The sequence below is a fragment of the Lampris incognitus genome, chromosome 1 (genome assembly GCF_029633865.1).
Source record: "Lampris incognitus isolate fLamInc1 chromosome 1, fLamInc1.hap2, whole genome shotgun sequence".
Taxonomy (NCBI): Eukaryota; Metazoa; Chordata; class Actinopteri; order Lampriformes; family Lampridae; genus Lampris; species Lampris incognitus.
In genome coordinates, this window is record NC_079211.1 from 7,850,345 (window position 1) to 7,866,079 (window position 15,735).

The 15,735-nt window shown below is 46.7% G+C and overlaps 1 protein-coding gene across 1 annotated transcript in view; it reads left to right on the forward strand.

Moving 5' to 3' along the window:
- afg2a (AFG2 AAA ATPase homolog A) overlaps nucleotides 1-15,735 on the forward strand; it is a 230,219-nt gene that overhangs the window by 24,373 nt on the left and 190,111 nt on the right. The window lies entirely within an intron of this gene.

Genomic DNA, 15,735 nt, shown 5'->3' on the forward strand with positions numbered 1-15,735 from the left:
TTTGTGGATTTCCCCCCCCCCTTTTTCTCCCCAATTGTACTTGGTCAATTACATCACTCTTCCGAGCCATCCCAGTCGCTGCTCCACCCCCTCTGCCGAACCGAGGGGGGGGGGCTGCAGACTACCACATGCCTCCTCCAATACAGGTGGAGTCGCCAGCCGCTTCTTTTCACCCGACAGTGAGGAGTTTCGCCACGGGGATATAGCGCGTGGGAGGATCACACTATTCCTCCCAGTTCCCCCTCCCCCCTGAACAGATGCCCCGACGACCAGAGGAGGCGCTAGTGCAGCGAGCAGGACACATACCCACATCCGACTTCCCACCCACAGACACGGCCAATTGTGTCTTTAGGGACGCCCGACCAAGCCGGAGGTGACACGCAGATTCGAACCGGCGATCCCCGTGTTGGTAGGCAACGGAATAGACTGCTACGCTACCCGGATGCCCCCATGGATGCTTTTGAGCTTAGTTTATCTTAATTGTTGGATGTCCAGCGGATTTCTCCTCAATTCATGAGTTTGTCTAACTCTATGCAGGGAGGACACAGTGAAATCCCCAGACGCCGAACTATCCCTTTGAAATCTGTGTTGATTTCCTGCCCCCTACAGGTGGTAAACAGTGAGGGTTTACAGGGTTTACCAGCCTGCATTAGGGTTAGCAGGCACATGCAAAGAATCGTGGGAACGTTTCCTCCTTATTGTCCCTGAAGTTAAAGCGTCGTGTGGGCGCCATGATGGCCTCGTTTGCAGGTCGTGTGGCGGGGAACAGTTTCTTTTCTTCCTGCAGATCAGTAAAGGTTGATATCTATCTGTTTTATCTATCTGTTCAGTAAGGTTGATATCTATCTGTTTTATCTATCTGTTCAGTAAGGTTGATATCTATCTGTTTTATCTATCTGTTCATCTAGTGATCTGTCGGGCCGTACCAGATGTAATGTGGAGTCTTTTCTTCCTTTTTTTAAAAAAATGGAAGCACTTATTATTCTTGCTCCCCGGTGTCAGACATCTTACTATCGAACAAACACGGGTAAAATAGGAGTGGGATTTTCTCATGGTCTCTGCCTCCTGACCAATGCTCCCTCCCTCCCCCCCTCCCCCCTCCCCCGGCTGATGCTGGATTCAGTCAGATGTTTTAGGGCCAAGCCACAATTTGCAGTTATGGTTTTGTCCAAAGACTCCTTTCTCCTGCTGCTATTTTTCAACAGTTTATTGTGATGTTTTGTTGGAGCGTTGTCAGATGCCTGTAGCCCATTTGGACACAGTGGGTCACCTATTCTTCAGCACACACACACTAGTGGAAGCTGTGACTTGTGCCGGTTTAGGACGGACCGCTGAAACCGCCAGCGGTTTCGATATTCTTCTGACCCTCTGTGCTAATGGTCCAAATCCACTTCTCAAAGCAGCACTGTCCAAAGACCAGGATATTGGCTTCTGTTTGCACGCCTGTATGTGTGTGTGTGTGTGTGTGTGTGTGTGCGCGCGCGTGTGTGTGTGTGCGTGCGTGCGTGTGTGTGTGTGTTTATATTTTTCTATTCACATGTCTGCGTGTTTGTGTCAATAAGTGTGTGTATACGCATATATGTGTCTATTACTATGAATGCATGTTTGTGTCAGTGAGCGTGTGCGTGTGTGTGTGTTTGTGTGTGTGTGTGTGTGTGTATGTGTGTGTGTAACCCCAGATGCCTCTTGTGTGGTCCCGGTCCCTGGGTTACGTGGCATATTGCATTTCCAGCTGAGGAGGGAACTGGGGCTGCTGTGCAGCAGCAGAGAGTGTGATTTAGTGTCCGCAGAGGTCCAGACGTGACTGGCCTTGTTTTGAAAGAAATCTCGCTGCTCCCCAGAGACAGCGCCCCCTTCAGCCCGCCCCGGCCCCCAAAGCCTCCCAACCCCAAATCATTGGAGAACCAGGCCCCGAACTATATCGCCACAGGAAGACTGCGGCATGTTGTCTCCAGAAACAATTTCAGAATTCCAAGTTTTTCTTTCTTTTTTTTCTTTCTTTCTTTCTTTCTTTCTTTTCTTTCTTTCTTTCCCCTTATACACCAACAGTAAAGGTGGGTACGGATGTTGTTGAAGTGAATTGAACCACAGTGTTATAAAGAAATTGACCTTCACATACAAGGGGGCAGTGGACGAGCTCTCATGCTGGCACCGTGTGTGTTCTTCTTAGGCCTTGTAAATGAGTAGCCTAAAGGTCACTTCAAGGTCAAATGTGTGGGATTCGGGTGCTGTTGGTTAAAGTGGCTGATTCTCTCCAGTTGTACTTGGCCAGTTACCCCACCCGGTCGCTGCTCCACCCCCTCTGCTGATCCGGGGAGGGCTGCAGACTACCACACGCCTCCTCCCATACATGTGGAGTCACCAGCTGCTTCTTCTCACCTGACAGTGAGGAGTTTCACCTGGGGGACGTAGCACGTGGGAGGATCACGCTATCCCCCCCAGTCCCAAACAGGCGCCCTGACCGACCAGAGGTGGCGCTAGTGCAGCGACCAGGACACACACCCACATCCGGCTTCCCACCCTCAGACACGGCCAATTGTGTCTGTAGGGACACCCAACCAAGCCGGAGGTAACACAATTCGAACTGTTGGTAGGCAACAGAATAGACCGCTACGCCACCCGGGCGCCCCGATAATACCATTATTGGTGGAAACAGAGTTTGTCAAACCCACAACAACGTCAGACTTAACGCCACACTTACAGCAGATGAAGAAGGACGTTTTAGTGAAGAAGGTATAAACTGAAGAGTGAGTGTGTTTTAGAGAGAGATTGTGTGAGTTGCTTTTACATACCTGTGTGAAGGGTTTGAGTTTGGCAGTTTTGGCTGAGTACACACACACACACACACACACACACACACACACACACACACACACAGACATACACACAGGCTCTCACATGAATTCAAGACTTAAAAAGAAAAAAAATTAAAGCTGCACTTGACTAATGTCTGCATATTTGCTAAGTGGCCCACTAATTACAGTCTGGTGGAATTAGACTGTCATTTCATTTGGAATTGTCCAGACTACTGAGGAACACACACACACACACTCTCTCTCTCTCTCTCTCTCTCTCTCTCTCTCTCTCTCTCTCTCTCTCTCTCTCTTTCTCTCCCTCAAATGAAAAAACGGACTCTTATTATATAAACCTATGGATACTTGCATCAACATCTGGATAACATACATGGACAGGCTCTCTTTCACACACCCATATACAGACACACTTACACACTTACACACACACACACACACACACACACGTACACATACACAGGTGCGATCACAAGTCAGAATGTGTTTTTTCCTTTCTCCTGCTCAGGTAACAATGAGCTGCCGGGGAACGTAATCTCTGATGCGCCACTTCCTGGCAAATAAAGAATGGCTGGAGGGGGACATGGTTGTGGTGGGGTGGGGGTCTCCGACTGGATGAGCTGGGGGTCACGCACAAGATCGCCTCCCACCCTGGCACACAGCTGCTGGATTTCCATGCAAAACAACACATACACACACATTTATCATCAGATGTCACTTCTTCACAAATGCTTCCAGTCATACAGATTTCCACACAAAACAAAATGTGAAGTGGATTCACATCCTGCCCATAACACAATAGTAGCCTACTTAGACACTAGCACAAGGCTATTTAAACTGACCCTGCGTCTCTGGGGACGGGCAGCGGGAAGTGTGGCAAGGCCAAGGTGGTGTCCCTGTGTGTCTGCGTGTGTGTCTTTGTGCGTCTGCGTGTGTATAAGAATAGATGGAAAGCCTGATGTCATCTGGGAAGTTTGGTTTGTCCAGCAACGTCGCACTGAACCTCAGAAAGGTCTTCTTGACAACATGTGTTTTATAATCAACTCTCATCAGCTGTTGATCGGGGGCGGCCAGTTAAAATGCCTGTTTTTAAATAACGTTCCAACCTCGAGACGTGAGTAGACAAACTGGGGTTTCTCAGTATTAGGAAGGAGCTTCTCATAATTTGTACACTAAGTCAAGTATGAAAACACAAATGATGTGAAAAGAATTCATTACTAACACATAGTATTTCAGTTTTCTCAGACCAAATCTCATTTAATGGGTCAGTAGAACTACATGTGAATTTGTGCCGGCATGGCTTAAATCTAAGTTGTGGTTGGTTGCTCCTGCCGGGTTAGGCTGGCCTGATTTGAAAAATGTTCCATTGTCATTTCTATGAACTGGTCACATAAGGTTTTGTTTATTTTCCAATTAAGTAAAAGTATCTCTAACTTAACAGTACTTCATTTTCTTAACTACTGTTAGCTGAATGAGGTCCTCTAGTGACCAAAATATGAATTGCAGGGAAGCAAGAAAGTTAATTTGTTTTCAGCTCAATAATAATAATCAAAAACAGTAAATTGGAATTAGTGTGTGTAGTCCTGTTGTCATTGGACCGCCTTCACTGTTATTGTGTTTGCTGCTATAGTCGTTGTTGAAGTTCCCTTATTTTACCCTGTGCCCTTTGTGTTAAATTTACATTGCCAGCGGTTCAGACCGTCAAGCGTGCGCTGTGTTGGCCTCACCACTTTCCTGCAGTTTGAACAAGGTGCAGGATCTTTGCTGTGGATCTCGCTCTTTCTGTCTACACTGGAAAAACAGTGTATCTGAATTAGTCTGAGTTTTAAAATCACAGAAATATCTTACCATCTTGTTTCAAGAAGCATTTACCCCACAAGAACCATCAAGACCAATATGTAAGATAATTTATCATCCATCCATCCATCCGTTATCCAAGCCACTTATCCTGCTGTCAGGGTCGCGGGGACGCTGGAGCCTATCCCAGCAGTCATTGGGCGGCAGGCGGGGAGATGATTTTAAAAAAAGTTATTTATATTTACCTCGTTTAAATATGCTACTTTGCTGGCAGATAATTTTGCTTGTTTTTGGAATTTTCTTACTTGAATATGCTAAATTTTGTCTCAATTTTGGCATGGCCTTTTTTCAGTGTACATCATCTGTCCTGTCATTTTCCAATTCGCTATTCAAGGAAATCTTAAATTAAACCCCCCCCCCCAGCTATCTGATTGTCCAATGATTTGCCTGACAAGTAACAGTCAGCGCAGTAGGGGTTTTGCAGCCTGCCTTTTCAGCTGTTTGCATTAGAGAGAGAACTGGCTCTTGTCCCATCGACTGTACTAGTCCCAGATAGAAGAGAGATTTGTGTGCAGTAGTGTACCGTGGGGTTTCAGTCAGGGACTTAAGGCTGCACCCCCCCCCCCCACACACACACACACAAACACACACACAAACACACACACATACACACATTTCTCATATGGGTTCCACTACAGCCAATATAGCCACACACAAAATACACTACCACACACTATGTGCAGTACTGGATCAACACCAACAAGACAGCTGATCTCCAACAATCACAACACACACCACTGTGCACTATAGCAGCTATTGCAGCATCACCATCAGATCTTCCTTTATGTCACTCAGCAACCGGATTGCACACGCACACCACATGGCACAAAAACGACTAGAAGAGTGAACTGAGTAGAGTGCAGATCTCAACCAGGCATATCTTCGGTGTCGTGACGTCTGAGCACCGGACTTGGCCGCAAACCACCCCTTTCTTTCGCCTACAGGGAGAAGGGGGGGCCATTATGTGTTTAAATGTCGCGGTTTTCATGATGTAAAATGAATGTCAGCAAATGACTTTCATTTACTCTAAAGCAATAAAGCGGAAAGAAAACATAGCTCAGCCATGGGAAATGTTTTATTGTAGCTACTGAGATGATTTCCAGCTGTGACTGTGATAAAACTTACTCTCGAAATTGTATTTTTATTGCGGAGTTTTAACATTATAGTCTATGGCACCTCCGCGTCTGATCCCCCTCATGATGTCAGCTAAACAAACATGGCGGCGAGGTGAATAAAACGAATTATTTTTGGTTCATCCAGTGTTCCTCCAGTTCTCCTGTGCTGAGATCAGCAGCGAAGGATTTGCTGTCTTGTGAAATACGATCGACTACTCGTTTACTTTCAACGCTCATACCCAAACACATACACTGTCGCTGCCCGAGCTAAATCAACCGAGCGCGTGCATGCAGCGAAAGAGGGCAGCGTTGGTCGAGCGAGCTAGAGAGTGAACGAGGAGAGGGAGCGGCGATACGAGAACAAACGTCCGAAGGTTTTTCATCACCGCGAGCATGAGAGCCTTCTGATCATGCAGTCATAACGGTGCACAAGATATTTAAGCCTGGCAGGTCTAGTAGTTTGCGAGATTAGCCGTGGACAGACACACATGCGACTAAATGCATAATCCCCTCCAGGCCGCCTGGCGGGGATAACAGACAAGTTTCCACGGTTGATGTAGAGTTCACCAGTCACTCGAGTAACTTCGACAAATTCAATAAATTATAGCCACGATATTATCAGTGCGCACCACCCTCAGTTCACTGAGAAAAATGTGCACACCAACCTGGAGCTGAAGTTCCACCTCACTGGAGAGACTCACGGTAGCCTTCTCTCATCCAGTAGGTTAGTCCGTTTGGGAGAATGAGTAAAAAAACTGCAGACAGGGGGCTCATCTGGTAGAGCGTGGACCAACATAAGGCTGAGTCCTTACCGCAGCAGCCTGGGTTCGAATCCGGCCTGTGTCCTTTGCTGCATGTCATCCCCTCTCTCTCCCCCGCCTTCTCTGTCTCACTCTGTTATCCCTATCAAATAAAATTGAAATTAGAAAATGCAGACAATCCTACCAGAGTCACAGAAAACACAAAGTAGATCAGCAACAAGATCACCAGTAGCTGTGAATGCTGTGGCCATTGAGCTTCGTTTTCTCACAACCCGTGATAAGCTCAAGCTCAGAGCTGATGACGACACCGGGGCAAGCACCGATCCATCGCAGGGCCCTTGGGACGTTCTGTCACTACACATCAAAATTTGATTGGTCAATGACACGGTCACTCAAAGTTGGAATCACTTTGCAGCTTCGGGCTGCAACCAAAGGCGAGCAGTACCGCTAGTGCTGGTCCAAGAAGCTGTGGTGTGTTTAGATGACATGGCACATGCTCAGCCCCACGAGAAAACAAGTCACTGAATTCAGACACATTTCAGGCCCACTTCAATTTAACTATGAAAAACAAATTATGATTTTGATTTTGACAGGTCCCTGTGTGATGGCCTGGTGGCCTGTCCAGGGTGTCTCCCTGCCTGCCGCCCAATGACTGCTGGGATAGGCTCCAGCATCCCCGCGACCCTGAGAGCAGGATAAGCAGTTCGGATAATGGATGGATGGATGGATTTTGACAGGGCCAGCAGAGAAGGCCCTGATGGCCCTGACAGCCCACCACTGTGTGTGTGTGTGTGTGTGTGTGTGTGTGTGTGTGTGTGTGTGTGTGTGTGTGTGTGTGTAGGTGTGTAGGTGTGTGCTGGTGTAGACCAGCCTCTTGGCCAGAAAGACAAATTCCTGTACACTTACTTTGCTTTGCAAATTATTTTTTTCTGATTCGGACAAAGTTTGAGAGAAGATGGCAACATGAGAAGCCGAAGGTACGTGAGGAGAGTTCCCTGACACGAACATCTCGAGCTGATACAGGCACAAATGTCCTATGATCAAACTGCACAGCCCCACTGCTCCCCATAAAACCCAGTCTAACGAAACATGCTCTAAAGGAGAACGCTGCCAGGTGTTTTGCATGTAGATTGGACCTGTTATGTGGTCACATGTAGTCTGGCAGACACTGGGCGTCTCTGTGTCTTCGTTCTGGTGTTCAGCCGATCCCAATGTTAGCAGATGACTCATTTCCGCAGTCTAAACAGTGTAAATTGGCCTGTGTAAGTGTGTGTGTGTGTGTGTGTGTGTGTGTGTGTGTGTGTGTGTGTGCGCGCGTGCTTGCTTGCTTGCTTGCTTTCATGCTTGTTTATTTTGTGCCACATCCGGACACACTGTTTACAAGCCTCTTTAAAAAGGGGAAGCCCACTGGAACAAAAAGGGCCAGTAAAACTGATTACATGAAATAATAAACATGCAACTCTGCACAATGTCAGCTGAGAGCCTTTTTTTTCCCGGTCAGACAGTTATTTGACGGCAAAAATTAGACAGAAATACTTAAGATCCATTTTCCCCCCCAAACTTAGTCTAAACGGGTGAAATGATGTAGACTATAAATGTGCAAAGTGATTTGGCTAACGTGTGTAGTTAATATAATCCACACCTAAATATGTTGGGAGCTGGATTGTCATTTATCCAAACTTTTGATCTCGACAGTCCAGGAAATAAAGCTATCAGGAATCCTCTGCTCTGTCAGAATGAGGCTTAAAAAATGACGGTGAGGATTTTGTGTTGACATAAATTCTTCGCTGGAAGAGGGAGAATAAGCTAAACAGTGCTAAATGCTTGATGATGTTTACAGAGGCAGCCCTCCCTTATAAAGCGCTTTTCCTGACTCCTCTGTCCTTTTAAAGACTCTTTAGGGGTTCAGAACAGGCCACATAAATATTGTTGGGATCAGTGTGTGAACTTTATTTGGGGCCTCAGTTTATAAAATCCGGAAATGTTCCCCTTCTACTCCTTAACCTGGCACTTACCTTCACCCAGCCACAGCAGTGTGTGTGTGTTTGTGTGTGTGTGTGTGTGTGTGTGTGTGTGTGTGTGTGTGTGTGTGTGTGTGTGTGTGTGTGTGTGTGTGTGAGAGAGACCACTTAAATAGTACATGTTGTTGCAGTGTTTCAGCTCCAGGAACATATGTTGAGTTTTGTAAATACAGTTGCAGAGATTGTACCGTAAACTGGGCTGAGGAATGTAAATGTCCCCCTATATGTTCCCTCATTTAAAATATATCGAGGGAATTTATATGGGGGCATTTCCATTCCTCGGTCCAGCTTCCGGAACAGTCTCTGCACCTGTTTTGACTGTTCCAGATGTTGGGCCGAGGAATGAAAATGTCCCCATATATGTTCCCTTAATATACTGCTACTACTACTACTACTTTCGGCTGCTCCCATTAGGGGTCGCAACAGCGGATCATCCGTTTCCATTTCTTCCTGTCTTCTGCGTCTTCCTCTGTCACACCAGCCACCTGCATGTCTTCCCTCACCACATCCATAAACCTCCTCTTTGGCCTTCCTCTTCTCCTCTTCCCTGGCAACTCCATATTCAGCATCCTTCTCCCAATATACCCAGCATCTCTCCTCCACACATGTCCAAACCATCTCAGTCTTGCCTCTCTTGCTTTGTCTCCAAACCGTCCAACCTCAGCGGTCCCTCTAATATAATCGTTCCTAATCCTGTCCTTTGTTACTCCCAGTGAAAATCTTAGCATCTTCAATGCTGCCACCTCCAGCTCCGCCTCCTGTCTTTTCGTCAGTGCCACTGTCTCCAAACCATATAACATAGCTGGTCTCACTACCATCTTGTAAACCTTCCCTTTAACTCTTCCTGGTACCCTTCTGTCGCATATCACTCCTGACACTCTTGTCCACCCACTCCACCTTGCCTGCACTCTTTTCTTCACCTCTCTACTGCACTCCCCGTTACTTTGGACAGTTGACCCCAAGTATTTAAACTCAAATGCCTTTGTCACCTCCACTCCTTGCACCCTGACCATTCCACTGTCCTCCCTCTCATTCACGCATAGGTACTCCCATCTTGCTCCTACTGACTTTCATTCCTCTTCTGTCCAGTGCATACCTCCACCTCTCCAGGCTCTCCTCAACCTGCACCCTACTCTCGCTACAGATCACAATGTCATCCGCGAACATCATCGTCCATGGAGACTCCTGCCTGATCTTGTCCGTCAACCTGTCCATCACCATTGCAAACAAGAAAGGGCTCAGAGCCGATCCTTGATGTAATTCCACCTCCACCTTGAACCCATCTGTCATTCCTACCACACACCTCACCATTGTCACACTTCCCTTATACATATCCTGCACCACTCCTACATACTTCTCTGCAACTCCTGACTTCCTCATACAATACCACACCTCCTCTCTTGGCACCCTGTCGTATGCTTTCTCAAAATCTACGAAGACACAATGCAACTCTTTCCGGCCTTCTCTATACTTCTCAGTCAACCTTCTCAAATCAAACATCGCATCTGTGGTGCTCTTTCATGGCATGAAACCATACTGCTGCTCGCTGATCATCACCTCTCCTCTTAACCTAGTTTCTATTACTCTTTCCCAAATCTTCATGCTGTGGCTGATCAACTTTATACCTCTGTAGTTGTTACAGTTCTGCACATCGCCCTTGTTCTTGAAAATCGGTACCAGTTTGCTTCTTCTCCACTCCTCAGGCATCCTCTCACTTTCCAAGATTGTGTTAAACAATCTAGTTAAAAACTCCACTGCCATCTCTCCTAAACATCTCCATGCCTCCACAGGTATGTCATCAGGACCAACTGCCTTTCCACTCTTCATCCTCTTCATAGCTGCCCTCACTTCCTCCTTGTTAATCCACTGAACTTCCTGATTCACTATCCCTACATCATCCAACCTTCTCTCTCTCTCTCATTTTCTTCATTCATCAGCCCTTCAAAGTACTCCTTCCACCTTCTTAGCACACTCTCCTTGCTTGTCAGCACATTTCCATCTCTATCCTTGATCGCCCTAGCTTGCTGCACATCCTTTGCAGTACGGTCCCTCTGTCTAGCTAATCGGTACAAGTCCTTTTCTCCTTCCTTAGTGTCTAACCTGTCATACAACTCACCATACGCCTTTGCCTTTGCCACCTCTCTCTTTGCTTTACGCTGCATCTCCTTGTACTCCTGTCTACTTTCTTCATCTCTCTGACTATCCCACTTCTTCTTTGCCAACCTTTTCCTCTGTATACTTTGCTGTACTTCCTCATTCCACCACCAAGTCTCCTTGTCTCCCTTCCTCTGTCCTGATGACACACCAAGTACCTTCCTAGCTGTCACCCTCACTATTTCTGCGGTGGTTGCCCAGCCATCTGGCAACTCCTCACTATCACCCAGTGCCTGTCTTAACTCCTGCCTGAACTCCAAACAACAGTCTTCCTTCTTCAACTTCCACCATTTGATCTTCAGGTGTGTCTTCACTCGCTTCCTCATCTTGGTCTCCAAAGTCATCCTACAGACCACCATCCGATGCTGCCTAGCTACGTTCTCCCCTGTCACCACCTTGCAGTCTCCAATCCCTTTTAGATGGCGCCTTCTGCATAAGATATAGTCCACCTGTGTGCACTTTCCTCCACTCTTGTACGTCACCCTGTGTTCCTCCCTCTTCTTGAAATATGTATTCACCACAGCCATTTCCATCCTTTTCGCAAAATCGACCACCATCTGTCCTTCCACATTTCTCTCCTTGACTCAATATCTTCCCATCACCTCCTCATCACCTCTGTTCCCTTCACCAACATGTCCATTGAAGTCCGCTCCAATCACCACTCTCTCCTCCTTGGGTACCCTCTCCACCATGTCGTCCAACTCACTCCAGAATTCTTCTTTTTTGTCCATCTCACACCCAACTTGCGGGGCATATGCGCTGATAACATTCAGCAATACACCTTCAATTTCCAGCTTCATACTCATCACTCTGTCTGACACTCTCTTCAGCTCCAGCACACTCATGACATACTCTTCCTTCAGAATTACCCCTACCCCATTTCTCCTCCCATTCGCACCATGATAGAAGAGTTTGAACCCACCTCTGATACTTCTGGCCTTACTCCCCTTCCACCTGGTCTCTTGCACACACAGTATGCCTACCTTTCTTCTTTCCATCATGTCAGCCAGCTCTCTCCCTTTATCAGTCATAGTGCCAACATTCAAAGTTCCAACTCTCACCTCCACACACCTACACTTCCTCCTCTCTAGCTGCCTCTGGACATGCCTTCCCCCTCTCCTTCTCCTTCGCCCAACAGTAGCATAGTTCCCACCGGCACCCTGCTGGTTAACAGTACCGGTGGCGGTCGTTGGTAACCCGGGCCTCCACCGATCCGGTATGGAAATCTTATTTATGATCCGCATATTTGATTTGGCAAAGATTTTACGCCGGATGCCCTTCCTGACGCAACCCTCCCCATTTGTACGGGCTTGGGACTGGCACTAAGAATGCACTGGCTTGTGCATCCTCAGTGGCTGGGTTCCCTCAATATACTGCAAACAGTGTAATTACAAAAGAATGTCACTACTCATCTGAGGACATTGCTGTAACGATATGTTTAGACAGCCTGTCACAAGTGACCAAGTCCCGACTTTTTTATTTATTAGTTTGCTCATATTTATCACAGTGATCAGTTGAGCTTATATGACTCGATTTTACAATCCCTCAAATAGAAATTGACACTTACTTTCTTCAGTCTTGATGTCTTGAGTAGTGATGGGTTAACCACGTCATTGGGGTTATCAAGTGGGCACCCTACTTCCTTGATGTTTTGTTTATGATGGATCCATGACATCTCCAGAGGGCTCAATCGTGACGCTTGGCCAGATGCACCCCCCTCTGCTTTTTTTAAAAAAAAATTATTACTTTATTGATCCCCGTGGGGAAATTCTTCCTCTGTATTTAACCCATCCTAGCTGTGTAGCTAGGAGCTGTGGGCAGCTGCCGTGCAGCGCCCAGGGACCAACTCCAGTTCGTCTTGCCATACCTCGGTCCGGGGCACAGACAGGAGTATTAACCCTAACATGCATGTCTTTTTGATGGTGAGGGAAACTGGAGCACCTGGAGAAAACCCAGGCAGACACGGGGAGAACATGCAAACTCCACACAGAAAGGACCTGGGATGACCCCCCCCCCCCAAAGGTTGGACAACCCTGGGGTTCGAACCTAGGGCCTTCGTGCTGTGAGGCGACAATGCTAACCACTATGCCACCGGGCCACCCAACCCTTTACCCTTCCTGCTAGTTGATGGTCATCTTGCAGTCCAAATGAGATCCTTTCTCTTCAGCCAGAGCCAGTTTCTGTTTCGCTTGGCAGCCTCTGAACAGGATCTGACTGCTTGTCAGAGGGCCTGTCCTTGGACTCCTATCCCTTTCAGTAACCAGGTGGAAGACATGGCTACGAAGCCTCTGCAGCTAACCTCCACTAAGCTGGTATTACTTGTATTCTCCAGCCCTGTTGTACTGCTTCGGCTGCTAGATCTGAATATTCCAGCCTCTTAAATTTGTATGCTTCACCATCTGCTGCCTCCCATGGCACAGTTTGTTCCACAATGTACAGGGGCTTCAGTAATGTTGACCACAAGATCAGATCAGGCCTCAAATTGGTTGTTAATATCTCTGGTGGAAAGACGAGCCTCTGGTCAAGGTCAACCAGCAGCATCTTCCATCCTGGGCTGCATCTGATAGGCTTGCTTTCTTTCTCACAGCTGGATTCCTTCTGAGTTGTCTTGCTGGTACAAAGGCAGTGGTGTAATTGAAGCCAGACATTGGGGAGAGAGCGCATTGGTTGTAGTCCTCCTCCCTTCTAGGATTAACACCAGTTGCCCTAAGACGTGGTTGTGCCTCCAGGTATAGCATCCTTGGGTGAGGCTTATTTTGCAGTCGATGAAGGTGTGTCTTAGGGTTGTTGGTAAGCCACTGGATCAGGTTCTTAGGGGTGGAAAGCACATTGTAGGTGGCTCTAATGATGAAGCTCAGTCTGTCTCCTCCGTCTCCCAAAGATCCTTCCATGTGAGTTTCTGATGCTCCAGGTTTTTGCAACTTGACCATTGGCCCTGTTTGGCCTGTGAGACAGCCTTTGTGCATCTACCTACCTTCTCCTGGTGATGAAGTTCAGCTACTACCAGCTTTTTCCCCTGTTTGGGTGTTGCCTTGTACCTTTTAGGTATCTGCTTGTTCCTGGACAGTGACCATCTCTTTTCTGCTGCACCTGACTTACAATGTCTTTGTGCCTGAGAGCTGACTTTGCCTGCTGTACAGCCTCAGTCAGGGTCCACTTCCTCCCTGTTGCCAAACTGGGAGCAGCCACTCGAATTGCGCAGTCTTGGGATTCAGCTAGGTCAGGGGTGGCTAACCATGTGCCATGGAGAGCCATGTGTATGCTGGTTTTCATTCCAGCTGGACTCCACACCAGGTGATTTCACTGCTTAGCAACCCTTCAACCAAAGAGGAAGACTGTATCAATGAAATCACCTGGTGTGGAGTCAGTTTGGAATGAAAACCTGCATACACATGGCTCTCCATGGCACATGGTTAGCCACCCCTGAGCTAGATTTATGCCCAGCCTTACCTTGGCACATTTGTATTCTTCGGTAAGGCTTGAGACAGGCAGGTCCAGAGCACTATATCCATATAGGCTGTTATTGCTGAGGCAATGCAAGAGTCCAAGCCATTTCTTTATGTATGAACTGTTCTCTCCAGCTTCTCAACCTTTGCGACAGGAACCTTATAGACAGTTAGAAGCCACATCAGGCAGGGGAGAAATCCAAATTGCAGGCACCACAGCTTCAACTTGCCAGGAAGTCAGGTCTTGCCTATACAAGGCCTTTGGTTATATTGTTGCATGCTCAATAATCCCGGTGTAGAAATCCCAGAAAAGTTGAATCTGTTCATCTGGACACCAAGTTTAGTGGGAAAATGTTTCATCACTCATCTAAGTGACTTTGTCAGTTCTCAGTTGACTGCAAGTATCCAACTGTGCTGTTTATGAGGTTGGGGATACCTGCAGTCAGCTGAGAACTGATGGAGTCACTTAGATGAGTGATGAAATGTTTTCCCACTAAACTTGGTGTCCAGATGAACTGATCCAACCTTTCGGGCCTTTGGTTATACTATGTATTATGACTGTGTTACTAGGAAAAAAAGCACACGGGACTGGTAGTAATGCGTAAAGGTTATGACCACATTCATATGTGGAAATAACTCGAATTGAAATCTAATATCCGACTCTCATGTAACCAAACAGTTTGGATTTTTCAGGTCATTGCAAATTGCACATTATTCAAAATGCGACACACTCACCCTCTTTTGAATGAAAATGACTCAGTGTGCAGTTGTTTACTTCCACATGGGTGATCAAACTCGTGAAGGCTGACGCATGCAGGTTGTTTCAAGTACAAACCACATAGTTTAGCACAGGACTCAATATGGGACATGTTTTAAAGTAGATGTAAAATCGGATGAGGCAAAAAATTGGATCTGGGTATTAGGGCTGAACGACTTCAGAAAATAATATAATTGCGATTGCAATTTAGAATGCGGTTTTTTTAAGTTCATTATCTTCTGTGTTATCCACTAAAGACAGCAATAAGTAATTCTATAATATGACATCAGGTAACTATTAAACTCAGATTCCACGAAATCTTCAGGTTGCCCAGGCAAAGCAGGAAATGCCACACTTGTCTTGAAAAAGCTGCCGAGAGACTTCTTTACCTTTTCTACAGAGGGCTTTGCACTTTGAGGCTTCGAAATATTACTATTATTATTAGACTTAATCTTAACTTGGTTATTTATATGTCTTGCTGACTATTCCATTTCAGTCTTCAGTCTTGTCTTAATGGTACGGATGTGGTCTGCTTTGATGTACTGTGTTTTGAACCTTGGGTCCAGAAATGATGCGACATCCAAAAGCTCCTGGGTGTCAGGGTCGCTATGTTTGTCATTGAGGTATGCCAGGACCCTGGTTTTGATTGACTTAGACAAATCAGCGTCCTCATCATCTTCAACCAGGACTGATGTGGCCAGAATCAGAATCAGAAATACTTTATTCATCCCCGAGGGGAAATTGGATCCCATTACAGACAGTCACACTAGCAAGAAAAACCAACAAGACCCACGTCAACAAGAAAACAGAAACA